The sequence below is a fragment of the Triturus cristatus genome, chromosome 7 (assembly GCF_964204655.1).
Source record: "Triturus cristatus chromosome 7, aTriCri1.1, whole genome shotgun sequence".
Classification (NCBI taxonomy): Eukaryota; Metazoa; Chordata; class Amphibia; order Caudata; family Salamandridae; genus Triturus; species Triturus cristatus.
Window position 1 is genome coordinate 201,594,578 of NC_140590.1, and position 15,038 is coordinate 201,609,615.

At 42.1% G+C, this 15,038-nt stretch overlaps 1 long non-coding RNA gene across 1 annotated transcript in view; it reads left to right on the forward strand.

Annotated features, from left to right (window-relative positions):
• Nucleotides 1-7,007, forward strand: part of LOC146809216 (uncharacterized) — a 35,669-nt gene extending 28,662 nt beyond the window's left edge. The window contains exon 4 of the long non-coding RNA XR_014965533.1: nucleotides 6,943-7,007. This is a non-coding gene — a long non-coding RNA (uncharacterized LOC146809216). The remainder of the gene's footprint in view (nucleotides 1-6,942) is intronic.
• The last annotated feature ends 8,031 nt before the right edge of the window (nucleotides 7,008-15,038 follow it).

Consider the following 15,038-nt stretch of genomic DNA (forward strand, 5'->3'; position numbering starts at 1 on the left):
CTAACCACCCCCCCAGCCCCCATGAGTACGCGCCGAACCCCCGTGTATGTACACCCGTGTACGTGTCGAACCCCCCCGTGTATGTACACCCCTGTACATGTCGAACCCCCCGTGTATGTACACCCCTGTACGTGTCGAACCCCCCATGTATGTACACCCGTGTGCGTGTCGAACCCCCCGTGTATGTACACCCGTGTATGTGTCGAACACCCCCGTGTATGTACACCCCTGTACGTGTCGAACCCCCGTGTATGTACACCCGTGTACGTGTCGAACCCCCCGTGTATGTACACCCCTGTACATTCGAGTCGTACCCCCACCCGTGTATGTATGGTGCGTACCCCCAGCGCGACACGTACAGGGGTGTACATACATGGGGGGTTCGACACGTACACGGGTGTACATACACGGGGGGTTCAACACGTACACGGGTGTACATACATGGGGGTTCGACACGTACAGGGGTGTACATACACGGGGGGTTCGACATGTACACGGGTGTACATACACGGGGGGGTTCGGCGCGTACTCACGGGGGCTGGGGGGGTGGTTAGGCGCGTACTCACGGGGGCTGGGGAGGGGGTACGGCACATACCGGGCCCCCTATTCTGGTCGTTTTGCGGCGTACTTCGCTTTTCCGGCACTTTTTGGATGCCGTGAAAATATTGCCGTCCGGACTGCTGTCGGTTCGATTCGTACTTCCTGGGTCGTGAAACGCTGCCTGACAGCGTCCCGACGTCACGTCGGAGCATTCCCGGATCACATTCGTATGTATATTTTCGTCGGACGGTGTTTTTTACGATACGTACGGAAATGGTGTTTCCGTGCGAATCGTACTTCCATGTTTGTAAAGTTTTACAACCGTGTACGAGTCGGACGGAGAAAATGCTCCAACCGACGGTTCGTACCCGGTTTTTCCAGGATCGTAATCGGCACCTTAGTAAAGTAAATGTATCAGTAAAACTGCAGAATTGAGAATAAAACATGGTTAGAATGAATCATAACAAAAAGAATTATTCAGGTTGTTCCATAAAGGAAATAATTACTGTTTTAAAGAAAGGGGCAAAAATGATGTGTCTAGTGTACCTGCATTACTGGATCGTAATCATCATTCATAACCTGTCACCGAGAAAGAGTCCTTCACTAGCGGCTATATGTAGAATGACCTGCTTTTCCTGAACTATTGTGGAACTGCTCAACAAGACTGTCGCTGGTACGTAGTGTGATAACCTAAATCCAAAAGCATTCTAGAGTCTCCAACCTATTACAAACCCTGAAAAACTCTATGAAAGGTGAAAATGACTAAAACTAATATTCATTGATTGACTGTTCATAAACTGACCCACAAGAACTAATCTCTGCTGCTCTCCCCAGGTAAAACAACCGCAATCAATCATGTTCAGAACAGGATCACAAGAAACAGGTTAACTCCAATTTATCATTAAGACCCTTGGGGGTCAAAGTATCCAGCTACAGAATCCAATATGTTTCTCATTGAGTAATAAACTTTGACTTGTCTCTGTCATTGTGTCTCTTGATAGATTCTAGTGCCATGAATCTAAGCTGTGCAATGGTGTGATGAAACTCACTCCAATGGTTGGCTAATGGTGAACTCAAAACCCTGGTTCTAATTCTGCTCTTATGTTCTGTGATGCGTGTATGCAATGATCTCTCTGTCTTACCCACGTAATATAAACCACATGGACATCTTATAGCATAAATCACATTTTTCATGTTGCAATTTGCAATGAAACACAGATTTACTGGCTTTCCCGACCATGGATGTGAGATTGATGGACCCATCAACACATTGTTACAATGTGAACAATTGTAACACTTTTGCATTCCTTTGTGTGCCTCTGATTTAGTGTCCCTCTGCATGAGTATCTCCCTGTCAGTTTTAGTTGTTTTGCTTCAACTTCCTAAAAGTGGCATTTGCTAAACTGGAATTTAAAATTCAACTTCACCATAAGTTTTGATTTTAAATTGTGAGTTCAGTGAAACTAACTTGAAAAGTCTATCTCTTCACAATTGGGAATTACACTCAAGAGATGTAATAGAATATATGATGTTACAATGCAAACCATTACCAAGCACGCATTTACAGCACAGTTTTTACAATGCAAGTACCATTATACCGCATGTTTTAACAATGCATACCATTACAACGCAAAAATATATTAATATATTGAATGATCGATTACAACGCATACTAGAACAACGCATACTATGACAAAGTATATATATTTTTTAATTGTATAATAAACCCCTGGGATGGGATGCAGGGAAAATAGGGGTTTTGGGTGGGGTAGTGTATTAAAACGCGGGTATTTACAATTAATACCAGAGTATTAAAATTAATACTCGGGGACTAAAATGAATACTCTTGTTTTCAATTTATAGAAAAAAAATTGACAAAACTAATTTTTTATTCTGTTCAAATATGTTTCAGACAGTTACTTTATTAATTCACTGTATTTAAAAAGGTACTGAACACTAAAAATAACACAGGAGTACTAAAATTAATACTCAAGTAACTTTTAATAAAGATCAATGTTTTCAAATATTTTTTATTAATAAAATTCTTTAATATATAACTCAAATATAATCAAGACACAATTATGAATTATTATATAACAAATAATATACAAAATATTGTTAATACTGATAATTTAATTAAATACACATCTTGTAAAATTTTTAATACAATTTTCTAAATAACCACGAGCCCAAAAGACGAACATTAATACACTTTATTTTACCTAACTATCTAACATTAATTATGTTAAAAATTAAACATAATTAAATTTCAATAACACAAAAGTAATCTGAATCTAAACAAATACCCCACCATTTCAAAATGCACAAAAACAAAAGTCCTACTACTCTTTCAACGAAATCACTTTGACCCGTAGGTTGCCAAAATGGCAGTCATAAGATGCATGAAAAAAAAGTAATGAACATTAACATAAGAAAAACATTATTTACAGTTTTACATAGCATTAAAAACACGACAAAAAAATAGACACAAAACACATGTTCATTTCAAATAATGTTCAGCACCACAAAATGTATAAAAGGAGCCGTCCACCATTTTAAAAACAGTGGTTACCTGACTACCAGACACACCACAAGCATTTTGCTGCCAGAGAATTAACAACATCAAACTAAGACATCTAAAATACCAAGAGGCATATCAACAACAACCGGCGATAATTATCGCTGAGCGCACTTAGCGCCAGGATAATTATCGCCGGCTATCGCCGATTTTTATCGCTGAGATAGCGTGCTATTAGCAACGCTTATCTCATCAGCGATAAAAATCCTGGCGCTAACTGGCTAACGTGAGATTATCGCTGGAAACCCAGCGATAATCTCACGTTAGCTAGTTGTTCGGGACTCACAAACTTAGCCATGATATCCTCCTTCCATAGGATGTCATGCCTAAGTCAGTCCTGAAGCAGGCGTAAGGAAAGTAGCGATAACAGGGGTTATCGCTACTTTTCCTGACGCTATGCTTCATAGCGTGGGGCTTGTCGATAGGAGAAATGTCGCTTAGCGACATTTCTCCTGTCATGTTAGGTCAGGAAGGCCCACTTTGCATCTCATTAGAGATGCAAAGCTGGGCGTTAGAAATCCTGACGCTAAAGCAAGGTTTCATGCGTTAGCGTGACCTTGCTGATTAGGCGATAAAATTATCGCCGCTTTTCGGCCGAAAACGGCCGCAAAAGCGGCGATAATTTTTTATCGCCTGCTTGTTGATATGCCCCATAGTAAGTAAAATGTATAGGAATAATAAAATATTTGAAAAGTAATCCAAACGCAAATATACTACAATAACGCATTTTATTTTTCTTTCAGTTTTTCTGGAAAAATTGTCAAACTTCTATTTACCAGATTAAAAAACAAATTTTTCGACAATATATATAAAGTGAGTGACCAAAACTATATAAATCAATTTTGTTATCATTTTTAATTAAATTTAACATTTATTAACATTAAAAACTAATAAAATTACTCTAAAATATACTTCCCTCTCAAAAATTAAATATAAATAAGGGGATCTTTATTGGGCTGAATCCAAGATCTGGGGACCTTATTTTTGGGCAATCTTTAACGCCATTTTATTGGGAATGGCTCTTCCCGCAACTTGGGTAGGTGCCGAGATCATCCCGGTATTCAAGAAGGGATCTCCTTTGTCACCAGCAAACTATAAACCGATCAGTTTGATCGATGTCTCATAGAAAATCTTTGCTGGGGTTATTTTAGAACTTTTGCAGTCTTGGCTGGAAGAACAAAAGATTTTGACCCCCTTGCAGGCTGGCTTCAGGGAGAAAACATCAACAATAGATCAGATGTTCAGGCTCCGGCTTCTTTATTGGAAAACAGTCCATTTAGAAGGGGGCAGCATGTATCTGGTCTTTGTTGCCCTGAAGAGTGCGTTTGACCTGGTACCTAGAGATGCTCTATGGAGGATCCTAAGCAATCTGGGATTACGCCCTTACCTTTTAAATGTACTGGAAGGCTACACAATGAAAATGATGCCCAAATTAGATACGGGAAAAATGAGGAACTAATGCAGCCCATCCCTGTAAACAGGGGAGTTAGACAGGGATGTGTGCTTTCCCACACCCTGTTCTGCATATACATCAATGGTCTGATTGATGCGCTGAGAGCCTGTAAGGATATTGACGCTCCTAAAATCGTGCTAAAGCGAATCCCTGCCATGATGTTTGTACACGATACCCTTCTCCTTTTTTAGTCACCATTTGTATCCAAAGAATTCTAGATGGGTTTTTTGAGTTTTGCTGGACTAGGAGACTAGAGACCAACATGAAAAAAACTAAATTTATGATCTTTAACCCCAGTAAATCTACACGCCCCAACCCGCACATGAATGGTAGCCCTTTGGAGCAGGTCTCTGTATTTGACTATTTGGGACTAACTCTCACAGAGAATATGACTTGGGGGGCTCAAATTAGCAAGTCTAATCTTAAAATGGCACAGACCACAGGTGGCCTGGCCAAGTTCTTTAGGGAAACATCCCAGAAACCAGTGAGAGATATACAAAACTCAGGCCAGGAGCAAAGCTCTCTATGGGGCTGAATTCTGGGGGCACTCCAACCTTAGGCCCCTGGTTACTACTGTGAACAAATTCCTTAGAAAATTATTCAGTCTACTGATCAGCTCCCCCCTGGTTCCACTGCGCATGGGCCTAGGGGTGAGATCTATTTCTGAGAAAATTGGCAGCAGGCCATTACTATTATGGCTACGCCTCTGGGCAACACCGGAGCGTCAAGAATACAGATAAGAGCTATTGGAAATTCTGAGTCTCCCCGGCTCAGGAAAGTGGCCAGATTTATCAGGGAGGGACTCTATGAAATAGGCCTAAAAGAACTATGGGATAACCCTGATATAGCGTGCTTGAGAACACCACGCACGTTATTAACCATCAGCTACTGGTGCGTTTATCCATAAAACTCCAAGCAGAATCCGCTCATGGCTCTCTCACATCACTCTTCTTGGAAGTAAAAGACACTTGCAGGCTGGAGGCATGCCTGGATGCAATCCGCCCGGCATTAGACAGGAAATTATATGTACAGTTTTGACACGGCTGACTCCCCCTGCGTGCATTCACGTGTAAATGGTCAGGGGGTAATTTAAGAGTAGGTGTCCAGTCTGTAACACGTGTGTTGAGTCTGAAATTCATGTGTTCTTCATTTGTCCAGGATATCGTACAACAAGACAAAGATGGTTAGTCCAGCTATGTAATAACCTAGGCACAACCCGCTGCATTGAAGCCTTCAGAATTTTAAAATACAACACAGATTCTCATATAGTCTTTGCGGTCTCACGCTTCCTAACTTCCATGTGGTATGTTAGGAGAAATTTCCTTAACATGCAAAATCAAGGACTTGACTGTTATTGACTTTTTTTATCGGTCTTTAACTTAAAATGCACCGTCAGATGATTTTTTTCTTTTTTTTTTTTTACTATTTTAACAATTTAACTATTTTAACTTGCTTGTATATGCTTGTTCTTTTATGGTGAATAACCAAAATAAAGAAATATTGGATTGAAGAATGCAAAAATACTATTCCAGCTCTAAAAATAAGGCTCACCTCGTATAAAAAATAGATTGAGGCGTAAGCTAAATCACTATCCCTACTCCAAAGGGTGTTTGCCTGAGGGAAAGTGGAGGATAGTGCTGAACTTAAAAAGTATAATTCCTATTTCAATGAGTACTTAACTGAGAGAAAATTCTGGTTAGTCGTGAATCTTCCCTGGGGGAAAGTGTTAGATATTGGTTATGTAAAAATACTATCACAAAACAAAAATTTGCTTCCCAGAGAAAAAATAAACAATAATAAAGGGATTCAAATGTATTTTCCTATTCCAAGGGGTGTTTGCCTCAGGGAAAATGCTGGATGGTGGTGGGGTTAAAATTACTATTCCGACTCCAAGGGGTGCTTGCCTCAGGGAAAAGGCTGGTTAGTGGTAGAGTTCAATTTACTATTCTTACTCCAAAGAGTGCTTAACTCAGGGAAAATGCTGGATAGTGGCGGCGTTGAAATTACTATTCCTACTCCAAGGGGTGCTTGCCTCAGGGAAAATGCTGGATAGTGGTGGAGTAAAAATTAATATTCCAAATCCAAAAGGTGCTTGCCTCAGGGAAACGTAGTGGATAGTGGTGGGGTTCAAATTACTATTCCAACTCTAAGGGGTGTTTGCCTCAGGGAAAATGCTGGATAGTGGTGGAGTTAAAATTACTATTCCTACTCCAAAGGCTGCTTGCCTCTGAATAAATACTGTTTAAAAACGTACTAATCCTACTCCAACATGTGTTTAGCTTTGACAAAATCACCAATCTTTTTTCGGGGGATTATAAATATTTTGTTAAAATAGTCTAATGTTTATTTTTATGTTTACATATATCAACAGATAACTACAGCATCCTTCAACTACTGTGATAAGGCGGAATATATTCTTCAAAATTTCAATTCAGCACATCGGCTTTTGAAAATTATTTTAAAGGTAATTTTTAAAAGATTTTCTCAAAAAAGGACTAAAACAATTATATTATATGAAAAACTCTTTTTGCAAAACACATAAAGATACAAAGTAAAAAATTATAAATATTTGAAATATATGTTTCTTCAAGCTTTAACATCTTTTAACATCTAATCTTTAATAATCCTCCAGCATTATATGAAAAATCTTCACAAGGTAAATATTATATCTTTCAAATATAAATACAGTTGGTGAAACATAAAAAAGGTAAAAACATTTAAAAGATACAATGCTCTTTTTCTGATGTAAAATAGTTGTGTAAGGTAAATACATCTCTTATCCTTCACATTTAAAATCTTCCAAAATAAATGAAAATGTTGTTCTATAACCCTTATTTTATAATTATTTTCCAGGAAAACATGTTTAAAAGTACAGAAAATCCTAAAAAATATTTGTTCTTTTTCTTTTGCAGACCACAAATTAATTGTGTTAAAGCCTAAATCCACAAAACAAACCTTTCACAAAAGGTAAGATTAGAAAAAACAACTGACAATAAAATAACTTATCAAAGGTTCTCTCCCTAGTAAACTTTATTAGTATAACAAAAGACTAATCAAACACTTTTTCTTTTTTTCCTTACAGAATCAACCAAAAAAAAATCAGTTCACCAATTTCTAACCATCAAGCAACGTCTATACAAAGGTAAGCCACTAGAAATATTCTCAATAAACCAACTTAACGATTTTTCTCTCCCAGTATCGTTTTATAGAAAGTAACTTTCTTCCAATACATGAATTTAACATGTTGAAAGCATTAAATATAATTTACAAAAGCAAAGACTTTAAAATGTTGTTTGAATTACTTAAATGATACTATATTTTTTTCCTATAATGAGGAAAACATAATCAATAATAATAAACTAACATTTTATTTCATTTTTTTTTGTTTTTCTATCCATAGCAGAAAATGTCATTCAATGAAGCAAAATACATCACATCAAGCCGGGGAAATTGTTTGCTAAATCATAGTGGGTATGTTTATTGTAAGGAGAGATTATCTGAAACCCAGGTGTCATTGGAGGTGTGTGCAATACTTCTAACCCCATTGCACAGGCAGAGCGGTTACTCTTGGTGACTCTGTTTTAAGAACCACAGATCATAACCACTCTGCCTCTGCAATGGAGATTGAAATAAGGCAAACAATAAATGAAATTAAAGACATTGCATCCACCTCGAATGAACCCTGTGGTGCACTTTTAAGGGAGGTTGCCACACACATTTCTCCCCATGTTGCAAGTAGTATGCCCACAATTCCTAATTTGAGACTAATTGTTCAACGTCAAAAACAGGCAAGTAACCCACATAGAGTAACACCCCAAACCTATTCTGACAATCATTCCACCTGAACTATCTGTAACTGTTTCTAATGAACCTTTCCTTTTGCATGACAACAAAAACCCTCAAAAGAGAATTCTAATCTTTAGCACCCTCCATAATCTTGTAAGGATGGAGAACAGTGATATTTGGATGATGAACGGAACGTTCAAAAGCACGTCCCATCCTTTCACCCTAATATAGACTATTCACGGATATATTAGCAACACTGTAGTTCCCTTAGTTTACAGTTTACTTCCTGATAAACAATCCTCAACATACACTGAATTATTGTTAAACCAGATTGGTCGCACACTGCTACACCTACCAGGCGTGTTCCCCCAATGAAAATGGTCCCTGAAGGTCAGCGTCGGCGGATACACCTATGCTCGAGTGTGAATGCAAGTATGCGTGGCGTGTGCCATCCCTGGACACGTGTTTCGAGGTAGTTGCCTCTCGTCAGCAGGGAGTAGGAAAATGTGTGGGGTTGCTGTGTAAGCTGCTAAAATCGTTATCAGGTCTAGTACCTCTCGTAGCGCGCAGGTGCGTAACCATGAGTCCGTCGACTCCACCGGCTCAAGGGAGCCTGAATATAAAGTTAAACCAGATTGGTCGCACACTGCTACACCTACCAGGCGTGTTCCCCCAATGAAAATGGTCCCTGAAGGTCAGCGTCGGCGGATACACCTATGCTCGAGTGTGAATGCAAGTATGCGTGGCGTGTGCCATCCCTGGACACGTGTTTCGAGGTAGTTGCCTCTCGTCAGCAGGGAGTAGGAAAATGTGTGGGGTTGCTGTGTAAGCTGCTAAAATCGTTATCAGGTCTAGTACCTCTCGTAGCGCGCAGGTGCGTAACCATGAGTCCGTCGACTCCACCGGCTCAAGGGAGCCTGAATATAAAGTTAAACCAGATTGGTCGCACACTGCTACACCTACCAGGCGTGTTCCCCCAATGAAAATGGTCCCTGAAGGTCAGCGTCGGCGGATACACCTATGCTCGAGTGTGAATGCAAGTATGCGTGGCGTGTGCCATCCCTGGACACGTGTTTCGAGGTAGTTGCCTCTCGTCAGCAGGGAGTAGGAATTTACCTCGAAACACGTGTCCAGGGATGGCATTTTAAACTATATACTCGTGGCATAGGTGTACCCGCCACTGTCACTACATTCTCCAGAATCCTATGGGGCTATTTGCTAGTATGACGAGCGGTGTGCGACCCACTTCGCATTTTGTATTTAAAGCTCCCTGAGCTATGGGTTGACGAGCCCGGATCCCGCACCCGCGCGCCGTGAGAGGTACTATACCTGATAATTTTTTGGCAGTCTACAGCACCCCGCATACATACCTGCTCCCTGCTGACGAGAGGCAATTACCTCGAAACACGTGTCCAGGGATGGCATTTTAAACTATATACTCGTGGCATAGGTGTACCCGCCGCTGTCACTACATTCTCCAGAATCCTATGGGGCTATTTGCTAGTATGACGAGCGGTGTGCGACCCACTTCGCATTTTGTATTTAAAGCTCCCTGAGCTATGGGTTGACGAGCCCGGATCCCGCACCCGCGCGCCGTGAGAGGTACTATACCTGATAATTTTTTGGCAGTCTACAGCACCCCGCATACATACCTGCTCCCTGCTGACGAGAGGCAATTACCTCGAAACACGTGTCCAGGGATGGCATTTTAAACTATATACTCGTGGCATAGGTGTACCCGCCGCTGTCACTACATTCTCCAGAATCCTATGGGGCTATTTGCTAGTATGACGAGCGGTGTGCGACCCACTTCGCATTTTGTATTTAATACACTGAATTATTGTCAGTGATAAAAGCCAAAACATTCAACAGAAGTCCTAGAAAAGTACTAATTGACTTAGAATTACCTATGATTAATGCTATCATCGAATTGTACACGGATACCCAAATTCAAGGATGTTTTTTTCACTTTTCACTGGCATATTGGTGAAAAATTCAAACAAAATCCTTAATTGAGGATTATATATCAGATAGCAAACTACAATTTGAACTAAAAAAAACTAACTGCCCTATACTTTGTTCCTCCTGACAGTGTAGACGAGTACTACACTTCCATTACAGAATCTGAATACTTTACCTCAAATTAAGAAAAATTGGCATCTATTCTAAATTATTTTGAAGACACATGGACTGGCCATTTAAGCAGGTCGGGTCGCAGGAGGAAGCCACGTTTCCATATGGAGTGGTGGAACTGCTACTCGACCTGCTAAGAGGGAGGAGCAAAAACAAACAATGCCCAAGAGGGATGGCACAACTCCTTCAATAAATCAATTGGCAGACCTCATCCTAATTTCTATCATTTCTTGGAAATTTTGAGGAAGGAGCAAAGTTTCAAAGAAATGAGAATATTGGAGTCAATAACAGGTAATCTGAACCCACTTATTTCTAAAAGAACAAAGGAAATGTCTGAAAGACTATTGAGTGCAATTCAACAGTTTACGTTGACAGTGGCTTCAGAGTACCTTAATAATCTTGCACACATCCTCCATTTCTAACCAACACTATTTTCTGACTTGCCTGTTTTGCCCTAAAAAATTAACACTAAATCAATTTGAGTTTTTTTACAAAACTGTTTAAAATGATATTAAAAGTTGGGTCTCCTTACCATCAGATGTTTTCTTTTTTCAACTCTTAGGGGTCTATTAGGATGGAGGGCGGACTTACATCCACCTGCCAGCCTAGCGGTGCTGGGACCAGCCGCTAGTGGTTTGGTGGTCCCGCACCGGCAATTAGGATGCCACCACCACGGTGGCAGTGTCATTCCCCATCCACTTCATTGTGGCTGGTGGTGCACACAGCACCGCCCGCCACAATGCTTTGCTCGCACATTGTGCATTTGCATGCACAACGTGGCAGGCACCACGTGGTGCCTGCCACATTGTCCATCCAAATGCAGGGGGGTACCGTAGGTACCCCCCATGTGTCTCCCCCACCCCCTCAACATCCTGGGGGCAAGCAAGGGACCGCAATCTGTGGAATCCACATGCCTTCCCACTACCATTGTAATATGGATGGCGGTGTCTAGCAGACACCGCCACCACTTTCAACCCTTTTCTGCCCAGTCGACTCATCATCTGCTATTATGTTATGGCGGGGGGAAATGGGAGGCAGGCGGGGGATGATGTTGGGCGGATCACCACCGCGATGCGGGCAGTGGTGATCTGTCTGACATCATAATGGACCCCTTAGACTTTTGTTCCTTCCATTTGTTCGCCAAGTGTCCTTTTTCTTTTTTGTAGATCCATTACCAATAATCCACATTCCATTTTGAAAATCCATAACCCATTTTCAAAAATTTAAATATGCACAAATATTGTTATTAAAAATATGTGCATATCTATAAAAAAGGCACCCCAAAAAAATCATGAAAAATTGTTTTTACTGTGCAAAAAACACAACAAATTCGACAGTAGCGATTCAATCTTCATCAAAAACAATCCCTTTTCAATTCCAAGTTCCTTAATCCATCGCTGAAAATCCATCTTGAAAAAGTTTAATTCGCACATCCTAAATCCAAGATCTAAATATAGATTGATTTAAAAATATCCAACCTTCTATTTTGCAATTTGGATTTTTTTTCTTTAAAGTCATTTTCTAAATACATTTAGCCAATATGACGAAAAAGTCTTCTTTTTTATAAAAAACGCATTGCAAAACAAAAAAAGCATACCTTTCAAAACACTAATGTTTAATAAAGTTTTTAATATATATATATTCTTATTAACTTTATTAAACAATAATTGTTTCGAAAAAACTAAACCCGACGTGGGCCTACTACTGCAGTTTGTAATGGAGTGAAATAGTTGGTTAACACACAACAAAAGTACCTTAAACACATGTTCTACATCTATCTACCTCCCTTCTCTCTCCCTACAGTTAACATTACCACTACATTATGGTCCCAATTACGATGGCGCATGGAAAAGCCCTCCAACCACCATGGCATCGGAAAAAAATTCCCCCCGATGACCCGCGACATTTCTGAGGGTCAAATTACGATGCAATGTACGTAAAATCAGATCGCGGCGGAGAGATGTCACAAAAAAACGTCCAACACGGTCGGAAAAGCTGCAAATCCGACTGCGGCGGACGGGGAAAACTGTTCAACGGCTTGAAAAGGCTGCTCCTGCCGGAGCAAGACCTAACGGCTAATTAGGATGAGAATGCGAAGCTGGCGGACTGAGCACAGGGTCCGACCGCAGTGCAGGCACATAGGCCAAATGAATGGCAGACGGAACCAACTTCACAACAATGCCCAAAGTGTGCCTGTACTCCCTGCTGCCCTCAACCACAACACACACAGCACAATGATACACTTCAACTTGTTCCTGATAAGGAAAGCCATTCGCAGCATGGAAGTGACATCTGGAGGTTGTAGGAGAGTAGGATCATCACTCATGTGGACACACCCACGTACCATAGTATAAAACTAACCCCTTCCTGGACCAGCATCCTTTGCACACCAGAAGTCGAAACAGAGAGACAGAACACACCTCACACACTTCACATATCTCAACCACTACCTTGCACCCTGCAACCCTCAATCAATTGAATCATGGCCCCCAAGACAATACCCAAATCCACCGACTCAGAGTTGAGAGTGATGGTAGACAAGACAATCAGGGTAGAACCATATTTGTCTAGGCACCTGGTCCAACGCACCCTACTTGCGCGCAAGACTCAGATGTGTGCAAGGATCCACAGCAAAGTCAATATTGTAGGGACCACCCTACATACTGTGCGTGACATCAGGAAGCGGTGGGGCAACCTCAAGGACCGGGTCAAGCATCGGGCCACACGGTGGCCCAAAGAACTGGTGGCGGCCCTTCCATTCCACCACTAACCTACACCGAATGTGAGGAGAAGGTGCTTGTCACATTGCATCCAGAGAATCTCACAGGAATCCAGGGGGGACTGGAGGCTGGTAAGTACTAACAAATGTCTCCCATCACACTGCAATGTACTGTTGTGAGTGAGCCTCAATCACCAGCCCACATCAAACTCATGCGGAATGCATGCTTTCAATATGAGTGGATAACAAAGCGAATATTCCCTCACCCAGCTTCACCTCACAGGTAGGTAGTCAGCTCATGCACCCTGCCCTCCCTCCCAAACAGCATGGCCCACCCTCCCCATGCCACAGCCATGTGTCAGCTAACTCCCTCGACAGTGACTCCTAACAGGTAGGTAGCCATCTCACTGGGGAGGGGGTCATAGAGCCCTGACAGATAGACCACAACTCCCACAAGGCCCTCTGTCTTCCCTCACAGACAGCATGGAGCCAAATGACCCTCACATCCCACACCTGGTAGACAACTCTAGAACCTCCCATAAGTTGTTGGTAGTGCACATACAAACAATACCATTGAGAGGCCACATGATTTGCAGTGTCAGTGATGAAGGCACATGTAACTGCAAAGCAAAATACAAGAACACCATCACAAAAAGCGAATGCAAAAGTCCCATTGCCTCAAAGTAGAAAGACTCGGGTCAACACAACACATGCATGGAAACCCTGTCAAACCTCACAAATCACAGGAGGTAAGTACAAAAAGCATAACACAAATCATGAAGTTGCGGCATAGTAGTCAGATACTCATTGAGAAGACACAAATGTCCAGGCATAAACTGAATTGGATGAGCAACAGGTTGGTACCAGAGGACATGTCCTTGGAAATACAATATCTGTCCATATGATTTTGTTTCGTAAGCCAGACACATAGCCAACGAGCAATGTATGTACCTCCACATCACGTTTGACTGTTGACAAACTGTTATGAATGCATAGTAACGCCAAGGTAAAAAGTAAGGCCATCTCAAATTAAATGAGCTAAACATGAACATCAAAGTTGTGCTGTGTACTGAACATGCTAACAATATAACCTCTCTTCAACAAGTGACTAGCCAGAAACAGCAGGCGCCCATGCCATGGATGAGCCCAGCCAGTCTCCCCCCAGGAAGGTGAACACTCAGATGCAGACTCCCTGGTCTTTTCAGGTGAGGAGGACTGACCTCGCCCCTCTGGTGTGCCTAGGATAGCTCAGTCTCTGGCCCTCTCTGTCAAAACCACCACGACTCCCACAGCTGCACCGCCAACGCAGACCCCTGCAGCAACAACCTATGTGGCAGCCACCACCACCATCACCACCGCTGCCTCCAACACTGTCCCTTTGCCTGCAGTTGCGAATACCACCAGGCAGACCAGAGATGCTGGCGACGGTGTGCTGCTGCAGTGCCTGGCACCACCACAGGTCTGTGGCAGAAGAGCTGGTGGGAGGCCAACTGGGGGACAACCACAGGAGGACAATGAGACTGCGTCCCTGGACACCGTGCTAACTGTCCTTGGTCCATACCAGCAGAACCACTGACAGATGGACCAGGGCCATGAAGAACTGCAGGAACTCCGCCGGCTGCAAAGTTCCATGGACACTCGCTTGGGACAACATGTGGAGTACATGGGCCAGTTTGTGGGTGTCCTGAGGGACATGCATGTGACTCAAATCACTGCCAACCCCCCCTCCCCCCCGGGCCAGCAGGATGATAGTCACAACACCACAGCAGCAGCCACAGGGAGGGATGAGTCACACTACACTACGGCGAATCTTCAGACCCCAGGAGGAT